This window comes from Oncorhynchus nerka, linkage group LG21, assembly GCF_034236695.1.
Source record: "Oncorhynchus nerka isolate Pitt River linkage group LG21, Oner_Uvic_2.0, whole genome shotgun sequence".
Classification (NCBI taxonomy): domain Eukaryota; kingdom Metazoa; phylum Chordata; class Actinopteri; order Salmoniformes; family Salmonidae; genus Oncorhynchus; species Oncorhynchus nerka.
Window position 1 is genome coordinate 16,901,233 of NC_088416.1, and position 13,556 is coordinate 16,914,788.

At 51.3% G+C, this 13,556-nt stretch overlaps 1 pseudogene; it reads left to right on the forward strand.

Annotated features, from left to right (window-relative positions):
- Positions 1-13,556, forward strand: part of LOC115103484 (mitogen-activated protein kinase kinase kinase kinase 3-like) — a 107,819-nt pseudogene that overhangs the window by 61,712 nt on the left and 32,551 nt on the right.

The following is a 13,556-nucleotide window of genomic DNA, read 5'->3' on the forward strand; positions in this document are numbered from 1 at the left end:
GTTGGATCAGGGGTTTGAACCAGCAATCTTGTATTTTATTTGAATTTTGTAATATATTGTGCAATAGGCTATAAGGTTTATCCATTCCGTTCGTGAATCGTGATAATGCGCTCAAGAAATGTATACTACAAACTTTCCCATGTTTGTTCAATGAACCATAAAAAATGAATGAACATGCGCCTGTGGAACGGTCGTTAAGACACTAACAGCTTACAGACGGTAGGCAATTAAGGTCACAGTTATGACATTTTAGGTCACTAAAGAGGCCTTTCTACTGCTCATCTGCGTGAACATGCCTTAGGAATGCTGCAAGGAGGCATGAGGACTGCAGATGTGGCCAGGGCAATAGATTGCAATGTCTGTACTGTGAGATGCCTAAGCCAGCGCTACAGGGAGACAGGACGGACAGCTGATCGTCCTCGCAGTGACAGACCACATGTAACAACACCTGCACAGGATCGGTACTTCCGAACATCACACCTGCGGGACAGGTATAGGATGGCAGCAACAATTGCCCGAGTTACACCAGCTTGTTGTCATTGCAGGCAATCTCAACACAGTGCGTTACAGGGAAGACATCCTCCTCCCTCATGTGGCACCCTTCCTGCAGGCTCATCCTGACATGACCCTCCAGCATGACAATGTCACCAGCCATACTGCTCGTTCTGTGTATATCCGGGAATTTGCAGGTGCCTTGGTGGAAGAGTGTGTCCCTGAACAAAGGGGGGGGTATCTGGTGTGGCCAGCAGCTGCTTTAAGTACTGCAGTGCATCTCCTCCTCATGGACAGCACCAGATTTGCCAGTTCTTGCTGTGAGATGTTCACAGCAAGAACTGGCAAATCTGGTGCTGTCCATGAGGAGGAGATGCACTGCAGTACTTAAAGCAGCTGCTGGCCACACCAGATACCCCCCTTTGTTCAGGGACACATTATTCAATTTCTGTTAGTCACATGTCTCTGGAACTTGTTCAGTTTATGTCTCAGTTGTTGAATCTTGTTATGTTCAAACAATTATTTACACATGTTAAGTTTGCTGAAAAGAAACACAGTTGACAGTGAGAGGACATTTCTTTTTTTTTGCCAAAAGGCAGCTAAAGGACTCTGAGACCATAAGAAACAAAATTCTCAGGTCTGATGAAACCAAGATTGAACTCTTTGGCTTGAATGCCAAGCGTCACGTCTGGAATGCCAAGCGTCACGCCCTTCTCCCCCGATTGACTTTCAAGGAGTAGGACATTTGATGCAACTATATAATCAAAAGTAGATGGACACCCCTTCAAATTAGTGAATTTGGCTATTTCAGCCACACCCGTTGCTGAGCAGTGTATAAAATTGAGCACACAGCATGCAGTCTTAATAGACAAACATTGGCAGTAGAATGGCCTTACTGAAGAGCTCCGGCACCGTCATATGATGCCACCTTTCCAACAAGTCAGTTCGTCAAATTTCTGCCCCGCTAGGGCTGCCACGATCAACTGTAAGTGCTGTTATTATGAAGTGGAAACGTCTAGGAGCAACAACAGCTCAGCCGCGAAACGCGTTCCCTGGAGTGATGATTCATGCTTCACCACCGACAGACGAATCTGGTTTTGGCATATGCCAGGAGAACGTTACATGCCCCAATGCATAGTGCCAACTGTAAAGTTTGGTGGATAAGGAATACCGGTCTGGGGCTGTTTTTCATGGTTCGGGCCCCTTAGTTTCAGTGAATGGAAATCTTAGCACAACAGCATACAATAATATTCTACACAATTCTGTGCTTCCAACTTTGTGGAAACAGTTCCAGCGTGACAATTTCCCTGTGCACAAAGTGCGGTCCATACAGAAATGGTTTCCCAAAATCGGTGTGGAGAACTTGAATGGCCTGCACAGAGCCCTGACCTCAACCTCATCGAACACTTTTGGGATGAATTGGAACGCCGACTGCGAGCCAGGCCTAATTGCCCAACATCAGTGCCTGATGCAAGTCCCCGCAGCAATGTTCCGTCATCTAGTGGAAAGCCTTCCGAACAGAGTGGAGGCTGTTAATAGCAGCGAAGGGGGACCAACTTCATATTAATAACCATGATTTTGGAATGAGATATTTGATGAGCAGGTGTCCACAAACTTATGGTCATGTATTGTAGAAGTGTACACTTTCCGTTGTTTAAACTTACTTTATAACATTTGCTTGCTCATTTGCCATATTAGTCTGATGGGACCATACCCTACAACGGGAGCTAGCCTGCAACAACAGAACTTGATAGAGAATGTTTATTTGCAGGTGGAATGAGGTCCAGTAAGGTTGCAAGGTTAAAGTGGGAGGCGGGATTCAGGTCAGCACAGTATTGTCCAATGAGGTTGCGAGGTGAGCCCAACATGCACACCCCACATGCACTGACGTTGTACACAATTGTGAACAATATTCGGGGACCCGTTTTGGGTTTTGAGCTCTACTTTCAAAACAACTGGCTGAAATGATAAAAATCATTTTTATTTACGACTGCGTCAAGTGTGTAGCCACAAAGGTCACTATAATGTCACGTTTATAACAATGTAACGAAAGCTTTTCAAATTTCTTCCTTCTCAATGACCTTTTGTGGTTAAGTATGGAAAACCACTCCTTCCTCTCTCTGCCTCTTCTCCGCACTCGCTCCTTATCTTTCCAGCTCTCCTTTTTGTCACTCACTGAGTTGCTGAGCATCACTTCCCAAGAGACTTGAATATTCGCCCTGGATGTGCAAAAGGCGCATGGGGAACTGCTTACTGTTCATTCAGAGGCTCTATATCTGAGGGTCTTAATCTTTGCCATTTAGTTTTGACTCAGTACCCACAGAGATTATATAGGAGGGAAAGTGCCTGCACTAGTAGTAATATGCCGTAAGCGATCTTTAGTGATATTTTGTGCTTATGTTGCTGTTCGAGTCATGCAGGTTTTTATTTTTTTATTGCCAGGCCACTGACTATATTTAGAAATGTGTTGTGTGTTAATTTTTTAGTACTGCAGTTTGTTTAATTCTCTGTTTCATTTTTTAACACTGATAGTCGATCAAGTCAAGTTTGATCCCCTGCTTAGGAAGGAGACTGAACCTCATCACGAACCAGCAGTGAGTGACTCTAACACACACAAACACAAGCACACGCACAGGCTTGCCCATCAACATTTCACACTTTTCGACCAACCAAATCACGCGTTGCAACAATAATGACTGTTTAAATTCAGAACCTCACAATTTCCATGGCTATTGCGATTGCACTGCTATCATACCATAACTGTGCATTGTATTTTGGATGAGGCATACTATAGAATTTGGTGACATGTTATATAGACTATATTAACTGTGTGTGGTATAATAGCGACGACAGACGCCTGCATACAAAGATATATTGGAAACCCAGATCATGCGCTCCAAATGACACCATATTGTCCCCGGTCAAAGGTATATATGGAATAGGGTGTCATTTGGGACGTACCCACTGTCAACAAATACGAGTTGTAGTTTGTATGTTGACTTCAAAATACCGAAGGGGTGAGTCTCACATTGTTAAATACATTTTCTAACCCTTCCAATTAAATATCTAACCGAGTCTAAACAGTGTTTAAATGTAGCAGTGTTTGAATGTGTGTGTGTGAGTGTTAATCAACAATCACTTCCAATCCACCAGTCTTGAAGTATTTTCTTCTTTTATGCTTTTTTTATAAATATATTTGTATATTTTTTTGCAAGGAGTGTTTATTTGTTTTTATCAACAGCTACAAAATCGTAGGCTTGTAATACCACGCTCTTTCTCTCTCTCTCAACTTCTGTCTTTGATGTGCTTTGGTTGGAGGGGAAGATCGGCCACTTATTTTAGAGGTGCAAGTCCATGAAAGATTATTTTCTGAAGGCCCCACTTGCATGGTATCCTTTTGGCACCTTGGCCAGCCTTTTGAGTCTCTCACCCCTTATGTGTGTTTAAAAAAAATATGTTTATACATTTTTTTAACCAAACCTTCATCCCATCTCTTCAAAGAACTTAAACAACTTTTTTTTTTAAACTGTGTGTGATTATTTTTAAATACCCCATGACTGTGAATAATCTGTATTTTCTTGGTCTGTCTACTAAACAGCCCGACCCTGACGATTTTTTGGACTGTGTGGAAGAACAATACTACACTGCAAGATCTAACCTGGTACTTCTGTTCTTATTTTTGCCCATATTTTACCTCTGTTTTGTGTTGTCTCATCCTCATCGCAGTTCATATGTTGTCAGTTCACTTTTGGATGCTTTTCACTCGGTGAAGCCCTCTGTCTTGCTGCTTTCGCTGGTATCCCATAACACTTTCACTTGTCATTACATGTGTAACCTTTTATTTAACAAGGCAAGTCAGTTAAGAACAAATTCTTATTTACAATGACGGCCTACACATGTAAAGACATAAACCGTGCCCTTGCAACATATACTCCCTTTTGTAACATATAGTTTGCAACCTATAGTTCCTTTGGGTTATTACAGTGTCATGTATCACTGCACATTTGTTAATGCCTTACAGTATGACCAATTTGTATTCCTACCTGGTTTTGACGTGGATGATGAAATAACACAGTAATATCAGCATGAAAAATCACCAAACGGGTTACAATGATGAAATATCGCATGTAAGTTCTCCCCTGGCCTATTTTGTAGTAAGTATTTTTTTGGCATGCGCTTGTTTTTACAGGGGCACAGAAGGGCTTTATTTTTAGGGCTTGTCACAATGCGAAGCGTCTCTTTTTCAAAGAGAGAAAGGTTGAAAGAGAGGGGGATGGTTCTCAAAGTGCACCGCCCTATCAATGATGGCACTCAGACGAGGGAGGACAGGGAGCTGGAGAGATGAGAGGGGTTGAGATGGAAATATAGGGATGGAAGTGTTGAGAAAGGGAGGTGTTGAGAAAGGGATATGTTGAGAAAGGGATATGTTGAGAGAGGTTGAGCGAGAGAGAGGTTGAGCGAGAGAGAGGTTGAGCGAGAGAGAGGTTGAGCGAGAGAGAGGTTGAGCGAGAGAGAGGTTGAGCGCGAGAGAGGTTGAGCGCGAGAGAGGTTGAGCGCGAGAGAGGTTGAGCGCGCGAGAGAGAGGTTGAGCGCGCGAGAGAGAGGTTGAGCGCGCGAGAGAGGTTGAGCGAGAGAGAGAGGTTGAGCGAGAGAGAGAGGTTGAGCGAGAGAGAGAGGTTGAGCGAGAGAGAGAGGTTGAGCGAGGTTGAGCGAGAGAGAGAGGTTGAGCGAGAGAGAGAGGTTGAGCGAGGTTGAGCGAGAGAGAGAGGTTGAGCGAGAGAGAGAGCGAGAGAGTGAGGTTGAGCGAGAGAGAGAGCGAGAGAGTGAGGTTGAGCGAGAGAGAGAGCGAGAGAGTGAGGTTGAGCGAGAGAGAGAGCGAGAGAGTGAGGTTGAGCGAGAGAGAGAGCGAGAGAGTGAGGTTGAGCGAGAGAGAGGTTGAGCGAGAGAGTGAGGTTGAGCGAGAGAGTGAGGTTGAGCGAGAGAGTGAGGTTGAGAGGTTGAGCGAGAGAGGTTGAGAGGTTGAGCGAGAGAGGTTGAGCGAGAGAGGTTGAGCGAGAGAGGTTGAGCGAGAGAGGTTGAGCGAGAGTGTGAGGTTGAGCGAGAGTGTGAGGTTGAGCGAGAGAGTGAGGTTGAGCGAGAGAGTGAGGTTGAGCGAGAGAGTGAGGTTGAGCGAGAGAGTGAGGTTGAGCGAGAGGGTGAGGTTGAGCGAGAGGTTGAGCGAGAGAGTGAGGTTGAGCGAGAGAGTGAGGTTGAGCGAGAGAGTGAGGTTGAGCGAGAGAGTGAGGTTGAGCGAGAGAGAGAGGTTGAGCGAGGTTGAGCGAGAGAGAGAGGTTGAGCGAGAGAGAGAGGTTGAGCGAGGTTGAGCGAGAGAGAGAGGTTGAGCGAGAGAGAGAGCGAGAGAGTGAGGTTGAGCGAGAGAGAGAGCGAGAGAGTGAGGTTGAGCGAGAGAGAGAGCGAGAGAGTGAGGTTGAGCGAGAGAGAGGTTGAGCGAGAGAGTGAGGTTGAGCGAGAGAGTGAGGTTGAGAGGTTGAGCGAGAGAGGTTGAGAGGTTGAGCGAGAGAGGTTGAGCGAGAGAGGTTGAGCGAGAGAGTGAGGTTGAGCGAGAGAGAGGTTGAGCGAGAGTGTGAGGTTGAGCGAGAGAGTGAGGTTGAGCGAGAGAGTGAGGTTGAGCGAGAGAGTGAGGTTGAGCGAGAGAGTGAGGTTGAGCGAGAGGTTGAGCGAGAGAGTGAGGTTGAGCGAGAGAGTGAGGTTGAGCGAGAGGTTGAGCGAGAGAGTGAGGTTGAGCGAGAGAGAGAGGTTGAGAGGTTGAGCGAGAGAGAGAGGTTGAGAGGTTGAGCGAGTGAGGTTGAGCGAGCGAGTGAGGTTGAGCGAGCGAGTGAGGTTGAGCGAGCGAGTGAGGTTGAGCGAGCGAGTGAGGTTGAGCGAGAGAGTGAGGTTGAGCGAGAGAGTGAGAATGAGCGAGAGAGTGAGCGAGAGAGAGAGAGTGAGGTTGAGCGAGAGAGTGAGGTTGAGCGAGAGAGTGAGCGAGAGAGTTTGAGCGAGAGAGAGAGAGTGAGGTTGAGCGAGAGAGTGAGGTTGAGCGAGAGAGTGAGGTTGAGAGAGGTTGAGAGAGAGAGTGAGGTTGAGCGAGAGAGTGAGGTTGAGCGAGAGAGTGAGGTTGAGAGAGAGAGGTTGAGAGGTTGAGCGAGAGAGGTTGAGAGAGCGAGGTTGAGAGAGAGAGAGCGAGCTTGAGAGAGAGAGAGCGAGCTTGAGAGAGAGAGAGAGAGCGAGGTTGAGACAGCGCAAGGCAGCGAGGTTGAGAGAGAGCGAGGTTGAGAGAGAGAGAGCGAGCTTGAGAGAGAGAGAGCGAGCTTGAGAGAGAGAGAGCGAGGTTGAGAGAGCGCAAGGCAGCGAGGTTGAGAGAGCGCGAGGTTGAGAGAGAGAGAGCGAGGTTGAGAGAGAGAGAGAGCGAGCTTGAGAGAGAGAGAGCGAGGTTGAGAGAGAGAGAGCGAGGTTGAGAGAGCGCAAGGCAGCGAGGTTGAGAGAGCGCGAGGTTGAGAGAGAGAGAGCGAGGTTGAGAGAGAGAGAACGAGCTTGAGAGCGAGGTTGAGAGAGAGAGAGCGAGGTTGAGAGAGAGAGAGAGGTTGAGAGAGAGAGGGAGGTTGAGAGAGAGAGAGCGAGGTTGAGAGAGAGAGAGAGGTTGAGAGGTTGAGCGAGAGAGAGAGGTTGAGAGGTTGAGCGAGAGAGAGAGGTTGAGAGGTTGAGCGAGTGAGGTTGAGCGAGCGAGTGAGGTTGAGCGAGAGAGTGAGGTTGAGCGAGAGAGTGAGGTTGAGCGAGAGAGTGAGGTTGAGCGAGAGAGTGAGGTTGAGCGAGAGAGTGAGGTTGAGCGAGAGAGTTTGAGCGAGAGAGAGAGAGAGTGAGGTTGAGCGAGAGAGTGAGGTTGAGAGAGGTTGAGAGAGGTTGAGAGAGAGGTTGAGAGGTTGAGAGAGGTTGAGAGAGAGGTTGAGAGGTTGAGCGAGAGAGTGAGGTGGAGCGAGAGATTGAGGTTGAGAGAGAGAGGTTGAGAGGTTGAGAGAGCGAGGTTGAGAGAGAGAGAGCGAGCTTGAGAGAGAGAGAGCGAGGTTGAGAGAGAGAGAGCGAGCTTGAGAGAGAGAGAGCGAGGTTGAGAGAGCGCAAGGCAGCGAGGTTGAGAGAGCGCGAGGTTGAGAGAGAGAGAGCGAGGTTGAGAGAGAGAGAGCGAGGTTGAGAGAGAGAGAGCGAGGTTGAGAGAGAGAGAGCGAGGTTGAGAGAGCGCAAGGCAGCGAGGTTGAGAGAGAGCGCGAGGTTGAGAGAGAGAGCGAGGTTGAGAGAGAGAGCGAGGTTGAGAGAGAGAGCGAGGTTGAGAGAGCGAGAGAGCGAGGTTGAGAGAGCGAGAGAGCGAGGTTGAGAGAGCGAGAGAGCGAGGTTGAGAGAGAAAGAGAGAGAGCGAGGTTGAGAGAGAAAGAGAGAGAGCGAGGTTGAGAGAGAGAGAGGGAGAGAGCGAGGTTGAGAGAGAGCGAGGTTGAGAGAGAGAGCGAGGTTGAGAGAGAGAGCGAGGTTGAGAGAGATAGAGCGAGGTTGAGAGAGCGAGGTTGAGAGAGAGAGAGAGGGCGAGGTTGAGAGAGAGGGCGAGCTTGAGAGCGAGGTTGAGAGCGAGGGCGAGAGCGAGGGCGAGGTTGAGAGAGAGAGAGGGCGAGGTTGAGAGAGCGAGAGAGCGAGGTTGAGAGAGCGAGAGAGCGAGGTTGAGAGAGCGAGAGAGCGAGGTTGAGAGAGAAAGAGAGAGAGCGAGGTTGAGAGAGAAAGAGAGAGAGCGAGGTTGAGAGAGAGAGAGGGAGAGAGCGAGGTTGAGAGAGAGCGAGGTTGAGAGAGAGAGCGAGGTTGAGAGAGAGAGCGAGGTTGAGAGAGCGAGGTTGAGAGAGAGAGAGAGAGAGGGCGAGGTTGAGAGAGAGGGCGAGGTTGAGAGAGAGATTGAGAGATAGGGCGAGCTTGAGAGCGAGGTTGAGAGCGAGGTTGAGAGAGAGAGAGGGCGAGGTTGAGAGAGAGAGGGCGAGGTTGAGAGAGAGAGAGCGAGGTTGAGAGAGAGAGAGCGAGGTTGAGAGAGAGAGAGAGGTTGAGAGAGAGAGAGAGGTTGAGAGAGAGAGAGAGAGGTTGAGAGAGAGAGAGCGAGGTTGAGAGAGAGAGAGCGAGGTTGAGAGAGAGAGAGCGAGGTTGAGAGAGAGAGCGAGGTTGAGAGAGCGCAAGGCAGCGAGGTTGAGAGAGCGCGAGGTTGAGAGAGAGAGAGCGAGGTTGAGAGAGAGAGAGCGAGCTTGAGAGAGAGAGAGCGAGGTTGAGAGAGAGAGAGAGGTTGAGAGAGAGAGGGAGGTTGAGAGAGAGAGAGCGAGGTTGAGAGAGAGAGAGCGAGGTTGAGAGAGAGAGAGAGGTTGAGAGAGAGCGCGAGGTTGAGAGAGAGCGCGAGGTTGAGAGAGAGAGCGAGGTTGAGAGAGAGAGCGAGGTTGAGAGAGAGAGCGAGGTTGAGAGAGCGAGAGAGCGAGGGCGAGAGAGCGAGGTTGAGAGAGCGAGAGAGCGAGGTTGCGAGAGCGAGAGAGCGAGGTTGAGAGAGAAAGAGAGAGAGCGAGGTTGAGAGAGAAAGAGAGAGAGCGAGGTTGAGAGGGAGAGAGCGAGGTTGAGAGAGAGAGAGAGAGAGCGAGGTTGAGAGAGCGAGAGAGAGAGCGAGGTTGAGAGAGAGAGAGCGAGGTTGAGAGAGAGAGAGCGAGGTTGAGAGAGAGAGAGAGGTTGAGAGAGAGAGCGAGGTTGAGAGGGAGAGAGAGAGCGAGGTTGAGAGAGCGAGGTTGAGAGAGCGAGGTTGAGAGAGTGAGGTTGAGAGAGAGAGAGAGTGAGGTTGAGAGAGAGCGAGGTTGAGAGAGAGCGAGGTTGAGAGAGAGCGAGGTTTAGAGAGAGAGAGAGCGAGGCGAGAGAGAGAGAGAGAGCGAGGTTGAGAGAGAGAGCGAGGTTGAGAGAGAGAGAGAGCGAGGTTGAGAGAGAGAGAGAGAGAGCGGGGTTGAGAGAGAGAGAGAGAGCGAGGTTGAGAGAGAGAGAGAGCGAGGTTGAGAGAGCGAGAGAGAGGTTGAGAGAGCGAGAGGGTTGAGAGAGAGCGAGGTTGGAGAGGGAGAGAGAGAGCGAGGTTGAGAGAGCGAGAGAGAGCGAGGTTGAGAGAGAGAGAGAACGAGGTTGAGAGAGAGAGAGAGAGAGAGGTTGAGAGAGAGAGGGCGAGGTTGAGAGAGAGAGAGGCGAGGTTGAGAGAGCGAGAGGGGGGTTGAGAGAGCGAGAGGGCGGGTTGAGAGAGAGAGAGAGGGCGGGGTTGAGAGAGAGAGAGGGCGGGGTTGAGAGAGAGAGAGCGGGGTTGAGAGAGAGAGAGGGCGGGTTGAGAGAGAGAGAGGGCGAGAGAGGGCGAGGTTGAGAGAGGGCGAGGTTGAGAGAGAGCGGGGTTGAGAGAGAGCGGGTTGAGAGAGAGAGGCGGGGCTGAGAGAGAGAGAGAGGGCGAGGTTGAGAGAGGGCGAGGTTGAGAGAGGCGAGGTTGAGAGAGGGCGAGGCTGAGAGAGAGAGAGAGAGCGAGGTTGAGAGAGAGAGAGAGCGAGGTTGAGAGAGAGAGAGAGCGAGGTTGAGAGAGAGAGAGAGCGAGGTTGAGAGAGAGAGAGAGCGAGGTTGAGAGAGAGAGAGGTTGAGAGAGCGAGAGAGAGGTTGAGAGAGAGAGCGAGGTTGAGAGAGAGAGAGAGAGCGAGGTTGAGAGGGAGAGAGAGAGCGAGATTGAGAGAGCGAGGTTGAGAGAGAGAGAGAGCGAGGTTGAGAGAGAGAGAGAGTGAGGTTGAGAGAGAGCGAGGTTGAGAGAGAGCGAGGTTTAGAGAGAGAGAGAGCGAGGTTGAGAGAGAGAGAGAGAGAGCGAGGTTGAGAGAGAGAGAGCGAGGTTGAGAGAGAGAGAGAGAGAGCGAGGTTGAGAGAGAGAGAGAGAGCGAGGTTGAGAGAGAGAGAGAGCGAGGTTGAGAGAGAGAGAGAGAGCGAGATTGAGAGAGAGCGAGGTTGAGAGAGAGCGAGGTTGAGAGAGAGAGAGAGAGCGAGGTTGAGAGAGAGAGAGCGAGGTTGAGAGAGAGAGAGAGCGAGGTTGAGAGAGCGAGAGAGAGGTTGAGAGAGCGAGAGGGGTTGAGAGAGAGAGAGAGAGAGCGAGGTTGAGAGGGAGAGAGAGAGTGAGGTTGAGAGAGCGAGAGAGAGCGAGGTTGAGAGAGAGAGAGAACGAGGTTGAGAGAGAGAGAGAGAGAGAGAGAGAGGTTGAGAGAGAGAGATAGCGAGGTTGAGAGAGAGAGAGCGAGGTTGAGAGAGAGCGAGGTTGAGAGAGAGAGAGCGAGGTTGAGAGAAAGAGCGAGGTTGAGAGAGAGCGAGGTTGAGAGAGAGCGAGGCTGAGAGAGAGCGAGGCTGAGAGAGAGAGCGAGGTTGAGAGAGAGAGAGAGCGAGGTTGAGAGAGAGAGGGCGAGGTTGAGAGAGAGAGAGGGCGAGGTTGAGAGAGGGCGAGGTTGAAAGAGGGCGAGGTTGAGAGAGAGAGAGAGAGCGAGGTTGAGAGAGAGAGAGAGAGCGAGGTTGAGAGAGAGAGAGAGAGCGAGGTTGAGAGAGAGAGAGAGCGAGGTTGAGAGAGAGAGAGAGAGAGCGAGGTTGAGAGAGCGAGAGAGAGGTTGAGAGAGCGAGAGAGAGGCGAGAGAGAGAGCGAGGTTGAGAGAGAGAGAGAGAGCGAGGTTGAGAGAGCGAGGTTGAGAGAGAGAGAGTGAGGTTGAGAGAGAGTGAGGTTGAGAGAGAGCGAGGTTGAGAGAGAGCGAGGCTGAGAGAGAGCGAGGTTGAGAGAGAGCGAGGTTGAGAGAGAGCGAGGTTGAGAGAGAGAGAGAGCGAGGTTGAGAGAGAGAGAGAGCGAGGTTGAGAGAGAGAGAGAGCGAGGTTTAGAGAGAGAGAGAGAGAGAGAGCGAGGTTGAGAGAGAGCGAGGTTGAGAGAGAGAGAGAGAGAGAGCGAGGTTGAGAGAGAGAGCGAGGTTGAGAGAGAGAGAGAGAGCGAGGTTGAGAGGGAGAGAGAGAGCGAGGTTGAGAGAGAGAGAGAGAACGAGGTTGAGAGAGAGAGAGAGAGAGAGGTTGAGAGAGAGAGCGAGGTTGAGAGAGAGAGTGAGGTTGAGAGAGAGCGAGGTTGAGAGAGAGCGAGGTTGAGAGAGAGCGAGGTTGAGAGAGAGCGAGGTTGAGAGAGAGAGAGAGAGGCGAGGTTGAGAGAGAGAGGGCGAGGTTGAGAGAGAGAGAGGGGCGAGTTGAGAGAGAGAGAGAGCGAGGTTGAGAGAGAGAGAGGGCGAGGTTGAGAGAGAGAGAGGGCGAGGTTGAGAGAGAGAGGGCGAGGTTGAGAGAGAGAGAGGGCGAGGTTGAGAGAGAGAGGGCGAGGATTGAGAGAGAGAGGGCGAGGCTGAGAGAGAGAGGGCGAGGCTGAGAGAGAGAGGGCGAGGTTGAGAGAGAGAGGGCGAGGTTGGAGAGAGAGAGGCGAGGTTGAGAGAGGGCGAGGTTGAGAGAGAGCGAGGTTGATAGAGAGAGAGCGAGGTTGAGAGAGAGAGAGAGCCAGGTTGAGAGAGAGCGAGGTTGAGAGAGCGAGAGAGAGGTTGAGAGAGCGAGAGAGAGGTTGAGAGAGCGAGAGAGAGGTTGAGAGAGAGAGCGAGGTTGAGAGAGAGAGAGAGGTTGAGAGAGAGCGAGGTTGAGAGGGAGAGAGAGAGCGAGGTTGAGAGAGCGAGGTTGAGAGAGCGAGGTTGAGAGAGTGAGGTTGAGAGAGAGAGAGAGTGAGGTTGAGAGAGAGCGAGGTTGAGAGAGAGCGAGGTTGAGAGAGAGCGAGGTTTAGAGAGAGAGAGAGCGAGGTTGAGAGAGAGAGAGAGAGCAAGGTTGAGAGAGAGAGAGAGGTTGAGAGAGAGAGAGAGAGAGCGAGGTTGAGAGAGAGAGAGAGAGCGAGGTTGAGAGAGAGCGAGGTTGAGAGAGAGAGAGAGAGCGAGGTTGAGAGAGAGAGAGAGCGAGGTTGAGAGAGCGAGAGAGAGGTTGAGAGAGCGAGAGGGGTTGAGAGAGAGACAGAGAGAGAGAGCGAGGTTGAGAGGGAGAGAGAGAGCGAGGTTGAGAGAGCGAGAGAGAGCGAGGTTGAGAGAGAGAGAGCGAGATTGAGAGAGAGCGAGGTTGAGAGAGAGAGAGGTTGAGAGAGAGAGAGGTTGAGAGAGAGAGAGCGAGGTTGAGAGAGAGAGCGAGGTTGAGAGAAAGAGCGAGGTTGAGAGAGAGCGAGGTTGAGAGAGAGCGAGGTTGAGAGAGAGAGAGCGAGGTTGAGAGAGAGAGAGCGAGGTTGAGAGAGAGAGGGCGAGGTTGAGAGAGAGAGAGGGCGAGGTTGAGAGAGCGAGAGGGCGGGGTTGAGAGAGCGAGAGGGCGGGTTGAGAGAGCGAGAGGGCGGGGTTGAGAGAGAGAGAGGGCGGGGTTGAGAGAGAGAGAGGGCGGGGTTGAGAGAGAGAGAGGGCGGGGTTGAGAGAGAGAGGGCGGGGTTGAGAGAGAGAGAGGGCGAGGTTGAGAGAGGGCGAGGTTGAGAGAGGGCGAGGTTGAGAGAGAGCGGGGTTGAGAGAGGGCGGGGTTGAGAGAGAGAGAGGGCGAGGTTGAGAGAGGGCGAGGTTGAGAGAGGGCGAGGTTGAGAGAGAGAGAGGGCGAGGTTGAGAGAGAGAGAGAGAGAGCGAGGTTGAGAGAGCGAGAGAGCGAGGTTGAGAGAGCGAGAGAGCGAGGTTGAGAGAGAGAGAGAGCGAGGTTGAGAGAGAGAGAGAGAGAGCGAGGTTGAGAGAGCGAGAGAGAGGTTGAGAGAGAGAGCGAGGTTGAGAGAGAGAGAGAGGTTGAGAGAGAGAGAGAGAGCGAGGTTGAGAGGGAGAGAGAGCGAGGTTGAGAGAGCGAGGTTGAGAGAGCGAGGTTGAGAGAGAGAGAGAGTGAGGTTGAGAGAGAGCGAGGTTGAGAGAGAGCGAGGTTTAGAGAGAGAGAGAGCGAGGTTGAGAGAGAGAGAGAGAGCGAGG